Here is a 15,773-nt window from a genome sequence, read left to right as displayed (position 1 = left end):
AGTGTGCTTTCTGTTACATATGCTAGCTGATCCATGATTTTGTTCTTTTTAAATTTTGGATGTATACCACAGGGATGTGAGTCAGATTTAGGAAAAAAATGTTTTCAACAAATTATAATTTTTATAGAACAGCTGCCCTCTCTTTCTTACAATCAAGTGCATCAATGAACTAGACTAAGGATGTTGGTGAAACCTCATTAAAAGAGTAACTGACCAATAGCTGGTCAGACATATTACCAACCAAATATAAATGGCAAGTCCCAACTGTCAAGCCTGAGTACATTCTGTTCTTTAGATGACCACATGAGAACAGAATAAAGGGATCAGTGCTCATCTGCACCCCGAGATTCATAGGTTGCAAACAAAATGGAGCTCCCCTCCCCCAAGGGAACTTAGGCACCTAAGTTTTTTAGGTCCAAATGTATGGTACCATAACTGTGATAACAATGCCAATTTACAAATACGTAGCCCATTTAACATACATTTGCCCATTCAGTCATTAAAACTACATTGCACTATTTAAAAACTAGGCTCAAGAAAGTAAAATGGCATGCCCAAGGTCACATTGTGAGTGGCACAATTAAGACATGAACTCATGTCTTTTAATTCTTAACTGATGTTCTTTATACTCTTACAGAGTAAAATAAGGTCCTGGACCTTTAAGAAACACCAATTCTGGAGCTCCACTGTAGACTTACTAAATCTACACCTCTGAAGTTGGATCCTGTAGTAGGCAGAATTCTTAGATTGCCCCCCACATTTCTAAACCCCAGCCATCAGTGTGGACATCCTGCATAATCGCTCCTCTTAAGTGTGGGCAAAACTTGTGAATATGATGAAATGTCATGCCCACGATTAGGTTACATATGTGGTAAAAGAAGGGGGCTTTGCAGATGCAATTAAGGTCTCAATTTAGTTGATCTGAGTTGATCACTCGAAAGGGAGAGTATCCTGTGTGGGCCTGACTTAAGCAGGTGAGAGCTCTTCAAATTGGGGTTGGGTCTCTTCTGAAGTTAAAGAGAGAATCTGCTGGCCTTGAAGAAGCAAATGGCCATGCAGTGAGCCATCTATGCAGATGGTTAGATGTTAAAGATCTGAGTGTGGCCTCTAGAAGAAAAGACTGGTTTCTAGCTGACAACTAACAAGAAAACGGGACCTAAATTAGCCACAAGGAAATTCAACTTTGCCAACAATCTGAATAGACTTGAAAGTGATTCTTCCCAAATTAAGTCTCTAAACAGCATAACCTTTGACCTCACAACCAACAGCACTATAATTTATGCTTGAGCAAAGACATAGTTTTTAACCAGACAGATAACCAACAAAAAGCACAAAACTGAAATGTGTGGCACTAACTAGACCTCAAAAAGGACATTTGATTGCAGTATGAAAGCTGACATAAAAAGGCAGATCACTGCCTTGTTTGATTTTAGCTGGGAATATATGCCTTTTTAGGCAACTCAAATTTTTTGCTGCTCTGTGTGACCACAAAAGCTTCCAAAATATTGCTTTTTGGGGCTACAAATAAATCTTAGCAAGTAAGCAAATGTGAAAAAAAAATCCATGAATAATGAAGGACCAACTGTATATTGAAATGTTAACTGACATTGCATTTATTTACTATATTTCCTGAATTTTTATACTGAACATGTATTTTTTAAAATCCTTGCATTTTAAAAAATACATTTCTCAATTCAAACACGGCAAACTCTATACCTTCTGCTTACCTTATGAACAGTTATATTAACTCTGTATTAAAACTGTATCCTTATTTCTGAATTCTTTATTATTGACTACTGTAAGACAGCACATAGTGCATAGCACATAGGAAGTGGTAGAGAAATGTTGAATAAATGGGTGAACTTTCTCAAATGTTGAGTTTGCTCAAACTATTCACTCTATGGAATATTCTTCAACGTGACACTAATTAAAACTAGACTCACAAATTGTGATGTGAGTATTCTGTGAAAACTTACATAAAAATTACCACTTAAACCAAATCTTCTGAGGGAAGGCAGGTCTTTGGGAATGGAAAGGAGCATTTTTAAAAAATACGTATTTAAGAAGTATGAGTGCAGTGTTGTTACATAGATAAAAAATGAATCTTTCTAGTAGGGATTGGCATGAAAAGCATCTGCACTGCTAAAACCATCTCAAAGTAACTAAATGTTTATAAAAGAAGGCTCTGTACCAATTTATTGCAACACAAAGATTATCAGATAGCTAGTATTTTGCCCATGGATCTGTATCCTCCTTAGTTGATACTAAGAATTTTATAGCCATGATCATAGTCCAATTTCCATCACAGTTCATCACTCTCAAGTAAGTGTTTACTGAAAAACTGATGCAGAAGATGCTTTGCTAGGATTGTGTGGTCAGCAATATTCCCCAGTTCCAAAGTTTTCAGCCAAGCCTCTATGTTGATCTACTCTGGACCAATCTTCTAGGGGGTCATGATAACAGAAGCAATAGTAGGATGGGCTCAGCTCTTCAGAGCCATGTGGTTTTAATTATTTTCACTACTAGCAACTCAGATACATAAAGTAAAGAAAACAAGAATGCTTTCTGGTCTCGAAACTGCGAGGAGAGGTCATGTAGTATATATATATATTCATTAACAATAGGTAATATGCTAATAACAGTAATGGAAACAATACAAGCAGTTTGGGGAAAACAAAGATACCCTCAATATTTATAAGATTTTTTTCCCATTAAATGGGATAGATGAGTTTAGCTTGATGAAACTCTTTCTATCCTTTTGAGTTCCCACAAATGTTTTTTGTGGTTGTTTCTTTTGCGTGCTCATGGTTTTAGCCATTGTGATTTAGAATGATTTTAAGCCAGAGTAACCTGACTTAACCCACCTTTACTCTATGTGTATAGAAATTAGGGCACAGAGAAAGCAACCCATTCAGGGGCAACAGTAGGAAGAAGAGGAAGGACTTCTGGTCACATAAACAGTCTGCTGAAAGATCTAATGAGTTATATTGTTTATGAATGCCTTTCCTGCTTTCAGGTAGAAACATTCTAAAGCAGTGTTTCTCAGACTTTTTGGTCCTAGGACCCTTTTGTACTATTTAAGATTATTAAGGACCCTAAAAAGCTTTTGTTCATGTAGGATACACTTCCAGATATGTTCAAAATTAAAAGAAAAATTTATAAAATATTTAATTCACTTTAAAACAAAAATAATTAGTCCACTATATGGTAAAATAACTAAATGTATTTATGTAAAATACCTGTTTTTCCAAACCAAAAAAAAATTAGTAATAAGAATGTCATTGTTTTACATTTTTATAAATCTCTTTCTGTCTGACTTAATAGAAGACAGTTGGGGTCTCCTACCTGCTTTTTAATTCAATCTGTTGCACATCCTCTTGTAGCCTCTGGAAAACTTCACTGTGCACTTGAGTGAGTATGAGAGTGAAACAAACACAAATGGTATTATTATGAAAATAGTTTTGATTTTACAGACCTCTTGAAAGAGCCTTGGGGACACAGAATGAACAACCTTCTGGTATACCTAGGACTACTCTAGTTTTATTCCCAAGTTCAAGGAAACCCTGAGGGTGAGGGCAAACCAGGACAACTGATCACCCTCTCATTACATTTTGAGAACAACAGTGCTAAGATATCAAAAAAGATCAAGTTGCTTAAGACCATAACATCTACTATTACTGTGTCTTCAAAATCACAAGGTGACCTAACTCACATATATCCACTATTACTAGCTACATATATATCTATTTAACTTGTATACAGTGTTTAATAAAAATGTAATAATTTGAAATCAATCAAATATTCTCAGTAGCATATACCTAAGCATACTCAAAGTAGAGGTTTGATGTTATTTTAGGTAAAGTGAAAATTAAGCTATATTTAATTTTTGGTGGTTTGGGAACCAAGGCTCAAACTAATGTAACAACTTAATAAATGGCTATTAAAATACATTTTTTTAATTTTAAAAAGCAGTATATGTCATTTCATTTTTAGTCACAAAATACAATCTGAAATCTTACTCTTCAGTAAGTTACCTTGAGCAACAATAAAAAAAAATTTAGCTTCTTGAGAATTAGCTTATTTTCTCAAAAAGCTTTATAGAATAAAATATATTAACTCTGGTTTATGACATTCAAGTGCCAAGCCACATGTTTTCCCTCCAACACCTTTATTTCCTTTTAAATAAAATTGCATATGAGCAAGTCTTTAGTCAAATAAGAGTCATCAGTTTCCATATTTTTTTCCACTTTTTAGATGAAGCATTTCTTAAACATTACATATATAACAACAGTGGCTGGTATAATGTTTTAATAATTCCTAAGGTTCTTTTTTGTTAAAACATGAATGATAAAAATCATATTATTTAGATTAAAATGTTATTTAAAAAATCACTATCCTAACCAGAGGTTTTCCCTCATATGAGAGATTTAACATTATTGAATTGGCAACAGACATTCATTTCAACTCAAGCATTTTTCTTGCCATCTTTCTCACAAAATTAAATGTGTACCTACAGTTGCTATGGTATTGGTGTAAGCCTTACTTTGGCATAGTAATATTGTTTAAATAAATCATTTTGTAAAAAGGTGTTTGCTGAAACTTTAAAATATATTTCCAAAAGCAATAATTTTCTGAAGAAAAGTCACTTCCTTTTCCAATTATTTTTGTACTTTTTTCACTCCTCAATGGTCTACAAATTCACTGAGATGGTTACTTATAATTTTTTTTAAAGAACTATAGCTAATAATGTCAATGCAAAATTTCAAAACATAGGCAGAAAATTAGTTAAGAGTTTTCCTACTTTAAATAGAAATAAACCAAAGTACTTTAAAATACCACTAATATTTCAAACTTCACAATTTTGATAAAGCTTATTTGTTACTACCTGAAAAAATGGTGATAATTATGTAATACTAATTACACAAAAATGTATCAAAATGGGCCAATGAAAGATGAGCTTTATAATATTTTTCAAACAAAATTCAGCAGACTCAAAGGTCTAAATTCCATTTTATAACCAATCATCAAAATGTGGTACGATATTAGTGTCTAAAAGATATGTTTATTGTGGATAAATTGCTTATAGCAAAAATATCACATCCATACAATAATATCCCTACCACTAGTTTCTCCAAAGTTTGGCTTATCCTCCACAAAGCCAGTTGAGTTGTTTAGTGGGGGGGGAAATCATTTCCTTGTTTAAGAACTTCCATGAATAGCTGTTGTTCCTAAAAAATGCAGTCTGAACTTTTTTAGCATATGATGTTCACTCAGTCCCAAACCACTTTATCTCTTGCCAGTTCATTCTTCAGCAAGTAGGCCTGGAGTGCCGTCAGCAGCTGGCCCACAGCAGATATGCAATCACATCTTTTGCAAAAGGCACAGCAGCATCCTTGAGAACTTATATTCTCACATGACCTTGAACACACTTTGCCTTCTTCCAGTGAAGATGCAGCACAGTACAGGTGAGAACTTTACAAAGGGAACAATTCAAGAAAACTGAAATTTCTCCCTGCATGAATTTAGTCCATTCATAATTAAAATAATTTCGATAGGTCCCATGGGAGTAAAATACATCTATTCAATTTGGATTTTCACTTTTTTTATAACAGGAATTATGATGAGAAAGATACTATTACATTTTTGTAAGTTATTTTTAATCAAATTAAAATTAACATAAGATAAAATGATGTACAGGTCTTTGATATTCCATGCAACGAGTATTCATGACTGCAAATACTTGTGTAGTCAGCAGTAAAAACAAAATACAGGACATACCTATCGGTCTCAAAAAGTTTTCATGCCACTCTCTAGTCAATTACTTTCTCCCTTCCTCATACAAACAGTTTCTGATTTCTAATATCATAGATTGGTTTTTCCGTTTCTTGGGCTTCATATAAATTAAATTGTCATATATGTAGACTTCTTAAATCTTTTTTTATTCAGCTTAATGCTTTTGAAATTCCCCCATATGGTTGCATGGATCCATATTTTTATTGCTGACTAATATTTCATTATATGAACACACTATATCTTTTATGTATTTATCAACATTTTGTATATCTTCTTTTGTGAGACGTCAGTTCAAATCTTTTGCACATTTAAAAAACTTAGATTGTCAGCTGGGCGCGGTGGCTCACGCCTGTAATCCCAGCACTTTGGGAGGCCGAGGTGGGTGGATCAAGAGGTCAAGAGATCGAGACCATCCTGGTCAACATGGTGAAACCCCGTCTCTACTAAAAATACAAAAAATTAGCTGGGCATGGGGGCGCATGCCTGTTGTCCCAGCTACTCTGAAGGTTGAGGAAGGAGAACTGTCTGAACCCAGGAGGCAGAGATTGTGGTGAGCCGAGATCATGCCATTGCACTCCAGCCTGGGTAACAAGAGCAAAACTCCATCTCAAAATAAATAAATAAATAAATAAACTTAGACTGTCTTATCATGGATGATTTATAGGTTTTCTTTAAATATCTGGGATAATAATTGTCACATGTATGTGTTGTGAATATTTCAATTTGTTATTTGTCTGTTCTTTATTTCAATTCTGTCTTGTGATGAGCACAATTTTTAATTTCAAAGTCTAATTTATCCACAGTTTTCATGGTTTCTGCTCTTTGTGTCCTACTGAAGAAATCTTGGTCTACTCCAAAGACTCGTTCCATGTGCCAACATTCCCCTGCAGATTAGGAGTGCCCTGTTCCTGTTTTCATGGCTTTCTCATCCGAGGCTTCACATTTGTCATGGGAGAAATGCTAAACAGAGCTCGTTTGGGTTTATTCATCAGTCACCTCAATACTGTAGCCACCAGGTTAAATATTCACAGCCTTTCCCCACACAGAACCATCTGCTGGTGCTCTCCAACAATATTAACATGAAATGAAAGCCTTGACAAGAAGTCTAGTAAGTGGCTACTGATATTGGTTCCACACTTAATGACCTTGAGGCTGGCACCTGGGCAATTCTCAGGTCCTTTCCTTCATGGTCACTAGATGACTGCTGCAGCCCCTGCCACCATAATTTCTTTGGGTTCTATGGGTCAGGAATTCAGACGGGCACAATGCAGATGGCTTATCTTTACTCCACAATGTCTGAGGACTAGCTGGAAAGATCTAAAGGTCTGGAAGTGACTTAAATGGCTGTGGTCTAGAAACATTTAGAGAATGTTCACACACGTTTGGCACCTGTGCTAGGATATCTCAAAGACTTGCTTCCCCATATGGCTAGAGAATCTCACAGTGGGATGGCAGAGTTCTAAAAGACAGCACAAAAAAGGAGCACCCAAGACAGATGCCTTAGTCCATTTTGTATTGCTATAAAGAAATACCTGGGACTGAATAATTTATAAAGAAAAGAGGTTTATTTATGTTGCAGTTCTACAGGCTGTACAAGAAGCACAGCCTTGGCATTTGGTTCTGGCAAGGACCTCAGGAAGCTTTTAATCAAGATGGAAGATAAAGTGGATCAGGCATTACATGGCAAGAAGGAGAAAGCAGGGGAGGAAGAAAGCAAGAAAAAGAAAGGGAGGAGGAAGGTACAGGCTCTTTTTAATAACCACATCTTACTCATTACTGCTACAACAGCACCAAGCCATTCAAGAAGGATGCACGCTCATGGCCCAAACACCTACTAGACCCCAACTCCACCACTGGCAATCACATTTCAACATGAGATTTGAAGGGGGCAAATATATAAACTGTATCAAGAGATTACCCAGATAAGGAACACCTGAGAGAGATTGTCCAGAAGGATTGCTCCAAATGGGAGCACCCAGAGTGCCAGAGGGAGCATTGCATGAAACAGCTTACCAAATGCATTTTAACTAGCAGCAAGACAGAGGCAGCTTTCTGTTTTTTCATCCTGAAATTAGATCTCTGGGACGTTACTTGTCATTCATATGGAAAGGGATGACAGATATCCTTGAGTTCAAAAATGTAACTCACCATCGAAACTTCTTTAACCTTGGATTAGTCACTCAATGATGCCAAATCTCAGCTTTCCCTTTTGTATAATAACAGTAATACTACAATGATAGAAAGTTTATTATAATACAACAATACAATGGAATAATGATACTACCTTCCTCAGTTGATGTGAGTGTCAAATAACTTATCCTTCATGACTGAAACATGAGAAGTAATTTTCATAATTTAGTTCCCTGCCTATATCTGCCTAGTAAAGTCCTACTCACAATCCCATCAAAAGACATGTATATGTAAAACTACCCCATCACCAGGACAAAGTCAATTTCATCTGTGTCCCTCAAACTTCCATTACATGGTACACCATGAAACAGCTATACCATGTTATAATTATGCATTCATTCATTTAACAAATACATATTGAGAACCTACCATCTATCAAGAACTGTGCTAGGAGTGGTAGATACTGCTTAGTAAAAACAGTTTGAATCCCTGTCACCATTAAGTTTACCCTCTACTGTTAAAAATGTCTTTATCTGCACCTAGACGATTACCTGATTGAGAGTCACCTCTGTATTTATTCCGCACATTCTGTTACTATGGCTAGATTCTCACAAATATTTGTCAAATTAATTTCCTACAAAAGATAAAATAGTTTAATCCTTGTTCACAGTTAGTTCATCTAGGTAATCGAGCACAATCTATATTAAAATAAACGTATGTAATTTTAACAGGTAATGTTTCCTTTAGGGAAATCTGAAATTCCAAAGACACTCCAATGAAAAAAAAATTTAAAATGTCCAGGAAACCTCATTTACGTTCCATTTAAGCCACTCCTTTTTCATGTTTTTGCTATTAGGTTAATTATTCCTCAAAATCCTGGCAGTAGAAAAGAATAACACTGGCCATTTTGATGATCATCTGTGGTCACTAACGTGTGTTCCATAGGTCACCAGTTCCAACCATGCAAGCCTCACAGGTTGGGCTGCAGAATGGCTCTCCAAGGTCCTCACAGTCTCTCTCTGGAGACGTCATATATTTATGGAGTCAAAACAAACAGATAAGTAATCACCCTAGTAAATACCATTGTTTTTATCATTACATGCTGAAGGAAACGTAAAATCAGCTCATTTGTGGGCTACAGTGGCAGCAGAAAAGAGGAAGCAGACTGCACAGCCATTGTGTGTGTGTGCACAAATGCCACTAGTGCTTCTAAGTACTTCCCTTCTGGGGAAAAAAATACAAACACAAAAATGCACAGACAGTTCCTTCTCCTGTTCCTAGAAAAACAAATCATAAAAGAATTCCCTGCTACCCTCACCAAAATCTAAATGGGGAGGTAAAAGAGGTACAAAAATCCCAGTGAATGACGCATGATAAAAATTTATTCCTCTCATGTCTTTCCAAAATCATAAAAAACAGGTTGGTAGCTGTCATCATGGTCTTATCCCAGACATTTAAGGATAAACATTAAACACCTCAGGATACTTTTTTCCAATTTAAATCTAAACCCAGGTTTACAATTACTGTCTGTGTTAAAAATAATGTATTCACATGTGAATTTCTCTAACTTTTTAAATCCAGGGATTTATGTGTATGGATATTTTTGTTTAAATATGTGCTGAGTTTTCTTTTTCTCTTTCATTCCTTTTCTGTGTGAAGCTATAAACACATTTTAGGGAATTAAGTGGTCAGTAAACAAAGTCTTACACATAGAAATGGCATATTAAATGCTAGATGAAATCAGAGGAAAATAGCATAGGCTGTGTATTTGACATTGCAAATTATAATGAAAACTGAAAGATGCCAAAGAGATGAATTTAGATTACGATATGAGATAATTTGTAATTGCCAAAATGTGGAAACAAACCATTGTCCTTCAACTGAAGAATGGAAAAATAACATATGGTATAGCCCTACAATGGCACACAATTCTGCAATAAAACAAAATGAAGAACTGATGTATGCTGTAACATGGATGAACCTTGAAAACATGCTAAATGAAAGAAGCCAGTAGCAAAACCCACACATTGTATGCACTCATTTATACAAATTGTCTCATATAGGCAAATCCACAGAGATGGAAAATAGATTAGCGGTTTCCTAAAACTGAAAGCAGAGGGAAAGACTGAGAGGAAATGGAGAGTGACTGCTAATGGGCACATGGTTTATTTTTGAGATAATGAAAATGTTTTAAACTTTATTTTGGTGATGGTTGCACATAATGAATATGCTAGAAACCATTGCATTTTAAATACATGAATTGTATAGTATGTTAATTATATCTCAATAAAGCTATTAGAAATACTTTGTAGCAGAAATGACATAGGCACCTACTTTGTGTATAAAAAGAACACATGAAATAAATACTTGCTTATGTTTATAAGCATAAATCTGAGAGGTTAAAGAGAAAGGTAAAGCTGGGACAGAAAACTCTTCTCCTGAGTCTAAAGCCAGGAGCTGAACACACTACCTCAGTCACCAATATGTTCTATTCATCTATGGCAAAGTTTCTTCACATGCTTCAAAACCTCACCTAAGTACACTATCCCCCATCATGAGTACTATAGGGAAAATAGTTCCATAAGAGTAAAATAGAAGAAATTTTTAATGTATTTATTTTGAAGGTTTGAAAGGGGAAACAGAGTGAACAAAAACAAAACAATAAAATCTTACTTTTATTAGCAAGACGAAGTTATAGAAAAGTACTAGCTAAACAAATGTCTATGTACATAGGGTGGAATCGGCCCAATTCACAGAGTTAAACCCACCACAGAAAAACACCACCAAGTGCTGTAGCCTTAATTCTAACATAAAATTTTAGAAGATAATTCAATTTTTGTGTCTATCATGGCATATGCTTTTGCTTATGTTTATGAATCATTCAAGAATAATATCAGTTAAACATAATAATTCCAAGAGAAGATTTTAGAAACAATACTAAGGGAATCATTGATTAACAGAAGTCACAGGTGAATTGAAATTAACAGTACAAGGGATTGAATATATAGCAGCCAGGATGCTTTGAGCTGCAAGCAACAGAAGAGCAAAGTAAAAGAAATGGAAACTGGAAAGAATTAGTCATCTCCTGTACAAGAAAATATGTGAAAGGAGTGCTCCCTCATTGACTCAGCTGTTCAACTTGACCTCAAGGGTCCCAGGACTTTCAAGTGTCCTACTTTGCATTCCTGTACTCCAGCGATGTCTCTCCTAATGTCTTCAAGCTAACTGTAGCAGTTCTATAGGTGTAAACTTCTGACAGCTCCACATCCCAAAAAAAGGAAAAAGACATTTTCTCCACCTATCTTTTTATTTGGGAAAAAGTCTTTCAAACATTCTCTGGTCAAGTTTTCCTCAGATCCCACTGCCAGGATTGGATCACATGATCATGCTTCAACCAATCCTTAGCAAGGGGAATGAGATCTCAATAGGACTGAGTCATTCTAATCATGATTTGTCCCTGAGCTTGGCAGGAGAGATCATTTCCCCAAATCAATTGGGAGGTCAGAACAATGAACAAATTCAGGATTCTTCCAGGAAGCCTTTTCCTGGTGAGCAACCCTCACCAAGAAAAGGGTGATCAGACTGGTGTATGATCCAGACACTATCTCACATGGAAAACCATCAAAAAACTGAGGATGTTTAACCTACACAGGTGAAGGCTATGATGAAGTCTTAGAACAAGTGCAAGTTTTCAAATACCATGTGAAAGAGAAGATCTCTCATTACTATGAGGCCTTACAAACTATAGCTCTCCAACAATATGCTCAGGGCAAACTCATGCAGGGGGAATCATCATTCACAGAGGAGAATATACTCTTTGGATAGAAGGCTGGGCTAGTGAATCTAAGATTTTTTTCTATCCTTTCTCTAGTTTGTCTGAATCATGCATGTAGGAAACTTGCCCATAACCTCCTCCCTACCCTCCTTAAAAAGTCTGCCAACTCAAATTTCAACTCTAAAATTGATATTTTTACATGGAAAGAAAAGAAACAACAAAACAATCTTCATAGGGCAAACAGTCTTTTCTTGAGTCAGACAATAGAGTAAATAGAATAAAGTTAATTCAGAGCTATCAAAAGCAATTGTAAACATTGGTGTCATTTTCCTCATATTTTTCAATCCCAGTTCCATTACTATCAATAGGCAACTGTTCTTACGGTTGCTCTAAGTAGAAGAACAGATTGCAGATTATACAAGGGCTCTAGCCTCAGCCAGCATTTACTAAATAAATACCAATATCTGAAATTCCCTTATGTCTTTCTTTGCTGTTATTCTAACTGCCAGCCTGAACAAGCAAAAGGAGCAATTAAAGAAGCTGCCATCAGTATCTTGGGAGGAGCCCATTATTTCCAATCCTTACCTCTTCTCTTCCAAACCCTGCCTTCTAATTTCCATTCTGACCTCTTTTCATGCAGCTAATACTGATAATTATTTAAACAAACATTATGATCTCAGCCTGAATTTACTTCACTCTCTGAACAGATGTCAGTCAACTTCAAGAGAAGTTATTAATTTTATGTTCAATTACCATGAAATTTGAGTCAGGATTTTCTCCACAATGCCATATTTGAAAATTAACTGAACAAAATGTAGATATCAAAACTACTTAGGTTTTGCTTGTATTCAAAAACAAGTGAGGCTTTGAGATATGAGAAAATGACCCAAGTTTAGCAGAGAAGATCCTTCATTGCCCCACACTCCATCTTCAACATCTGCCTCTTCTTCATCTACACATTTTGCAGCAGATTACTAAACCTAAAGAAACACAGCTGGCTCTAAAAGGCAAAACCGGTGACCCAAATGCAGAGAGCATCAGATACAGTTTGTATTTTCCTTTGTGTCTGAGAAGAAATTAGAAAGTCACCCCATGTAGCTCATACCTAAAAATGTAATCACTTATTTTTGCTAACCTGTAGACTACATGAACATTCTTCCTGCCAAGCAAATACATTGCTACTTACACAAAACTTTTCACTAATGACTTCAGACACATTTTTTATACTGAGTAATAATTTTTAAGTACAAATCCAAAGGAGACCTCTCTGTTTTTATCTCACTGGATCACTCACCTGTCCTGTATGCATTTTATTATTCTCTCCTTCCAGAGGAAACTAAATACATTTTAGGTTTAGGGCCCCTTATTTACCAAAGCCAATCTAAGGCCCAGAGAGGGGCCCTAATAATGTTTCCATGAGGCACTTTATTTTTAAGTTTGCCAAAATCATTTAATTTTTCATCACTTGGTGGATACTGCTCAACTTTCCCTCTATCACATTTGCCCTGGTGCTGGGAAACGAGCAAGCATCTTTAAGAGCTGCATAAGTAGACAGTGAGTTGGGAATTATATTCACTTTGGGTTTAGTAGGATATATTTCTGTGTTTCAGAGTAATTTTCTTACATAATTCAATGTATGGTGTATGATCCAGTGTAGAAATTTCTAATTATCTCCAGAGTAGAAATTCCTTCCAGGTTCTTGACACCAAAACATTGGTAACAAATTAGTTTATGAATATCCTTTAAGATTATTTAAGATTAGTCATTCTGCATGAAAACTTGGCATGTCCTGAAATAAGAAAGCTCATATATGAGAGAAAATGTTGATGTAAGTTTCCATATTTTGGCAACAATCCTAAAAATTTATACGACATTATCAGTAATAGGCTGTAATACCACAAGAAACTGTTCTAAAGATTTCAATAATAAAAACACAATTTCAACCAGCGATGCTAAATACTGAATTATTTTTCTGATATCCCTGCAGAAGATGCATTATACAATTATTGTAATATGAAGAAGCAATCCAAAAGTAAGACTCCTCCCCTTTTCCACTCTCCTGAAAAAGAGAAAAACGTATTATAGAAGTGCATTGGTGTTTAATTAATAAGACTTTTCTGAATTTTATTCATTTATGCCATTTATCTCTTTAAAATTTTATAATTTTTACCATTATTTTCTTATTCCAAACAGTCAAATTAGCACCTGAGTTTGTCTTAATAATTCTATATTATTTTTCTTTAAAAGGATTGCCACACTGACTCACCTTCCAACCCCACAATATTTAGGCCTACATTTGTCTCACTCTTAAATGCCATTTTCCACTGGCTTCTAGAAAATCATACTTTCGTTACTTTCCTCCTAGCTTACTGACTGTTTTTCTGCACTTTTCATAAAAGCAGGAGTATGTGAAAACTGTGTTCTGGGCCCCCTTCTCTTTTCAGACAATTTACTTTGCTTATATGTTCTCACCGAGTCCCGTGGTTGTAAAGAGCATCTTCTGACTGTGTTAACACCTAAATCTGTACCTCCAGCCCTAACGCCATCTTCACTTGACATCTCCCTGGAACATCTAACAGACATCTCAAACTCACCACAGCCAAAACTCCTGAGTTTGCTATAGATGCCCACTGTCCCCTAGTCTCAGGAAATGACCCGTCAATATTATTCTTCACATCTAAAATCCAGGCATTATCATTGCTTCTTCTCTTCCTTTCACCACACATATGGCATTCAACAACTAGTCCTATTCTATCCACCTCCACAACACACTCCAAATCCTACCTTCTAGTAAGTAATAAATTTGGAATATGTTGTGGAGGTAGGCTGTTATTACCATTGCAGTCCAAGCCACCATCACATTTCACCTGAACAACAGTAAGAGCCTCTTACATGGACCCCTGCCCCCCCTTCATTTCACTGTTTACTTGGCAAAATGAACTTTTTCAAAAAGGCAAATGATACTATATCATCCTTCTGTTTAAAATCCTCCCTTGCCCCTATTACACTTGCAGTTAAATGTTTTACTCTGGCTGACACAGCCATGCACGTCTGGCTTCTTCCCAGCGGTTTTTCTCTTAATGCCCTCTCCATTGCTCACTCACCTTCTCATTAGTGCTCTCTGCCAGAAATGTCTTGTCCCTTACTTTCTCCACATCTGGTACTTTCTTTTTTTCAGTCACAATCTAAATAGCATGTCTTCCTCACCGCCCATTCTAAGAATGCTGTAGTCACTTCTTGTCACATAACCCTAAACTTACTTATCTGCATAACATGAAGACTTCTGCTAATCCCATGGTTTTCCTGTGTGTTTATTGGTTTTCCATCTGTCTCTCCCTGGAAGCCTCATCTGACATCTCCTGCCACCTAGAACAGTGCCAAACATACCTCAGTACATTCTTTGAAATATGACACTAATAATCTTGGTGTTTGTAATTCCCTCCAGGCCTATCTCAAAAGTTATGGTACATGGTTTACTTGAAAAAGGAGTAGACAAAACTGATAGGACACCTTTCTTCACACAGCTTTTCTTCTGAGACTTTCACTGATGCCAACACCACCAATCAACATAAGAATTGTCATGACTACACCATCTAAGTAAGTCTGGGGCAAACAAAAATCTGTGGCAAATGTCCCACTACTGCAGAAGTGTGGACTCCATGAAGCTTCTCTCAATCAAAATTGCAGGTCCATTCCAGCCGAGTGCCTCATGCCATCCTGACCATCTCTCACACCTGCCTTACTAAAAAGGCCTTCAAGAGAGTACTAAGAGGAGAAACCAAATATACAAAAACAGCATACCAATGATTCCACACATCAACTCCCCAAAATAGGAAGAAATGGGAGCAAGAAAAAGAGGAGGAGGAAGAGGAGAGGGAAGGAGAGGAGGAGGAGGAGAAAGAGGGAGGGGAGGAGGAGGAGGAGAAAGAGGAAGGGGAGGAGGAGGAAGGGGAGAGTGGAAAGCGGAGGAATCTGCAACAGATAAGAATATCCTTAGTACTAACACACAGTTTCTATTATTTTCACTGTTGAAACAGACTGAAGACAAGTAAAAGGATAGCTTACTTTTTCATGA

General features: G+C 36.2%; 1 protein-coding gene and 1 long non-coding RNA gene across 11 annotated transcripts in view; one reads left to right on the top strand and one right to left on the bottom strand.

Annotated features, from left to right (window-relative positions):
- ADAMTS3 (ADAM metallopeptidase with thrombospondin type 1 motif 3) overlaps positions 1-15,773 on the bottom strand; it is a 292,251-nt gene that overhangs the window by 160,194 nt on the left and 116,284 nt on the right. The window lies entirely within an intron of this gene.
- LOC144581949 (uncharacterized) lies at positions 5,329-15,520 on the top strand. Its single transcript, XR_013533449.1, has 3 exons — positions 5,329-5,465; positions 15,223-15,295; positions 15,386-15,520. It is a non-coding gene; the product is annotated as an uncharacterized LOC144581949 (long non-coding RNA).

Source organism: Callithrix jacchus, chromosome 3, assembly GCF_049354715.1.
Source record: "Callithrix jacchus isolate 240 chromosome 3, calJac240_pri, whole genome shotgun sequence".
Lineage (NCBI taxonomy): Eukaryota > Metazoa > Chordata > Mammalia > Primates > Cebidae > Callithrix > Callithrix jacchus.
The sequence above is the reverse complement of the archived record's forward strand: the minus strand, read 5'-3'. Positions and strand labels throughout refer to the sequence as shown.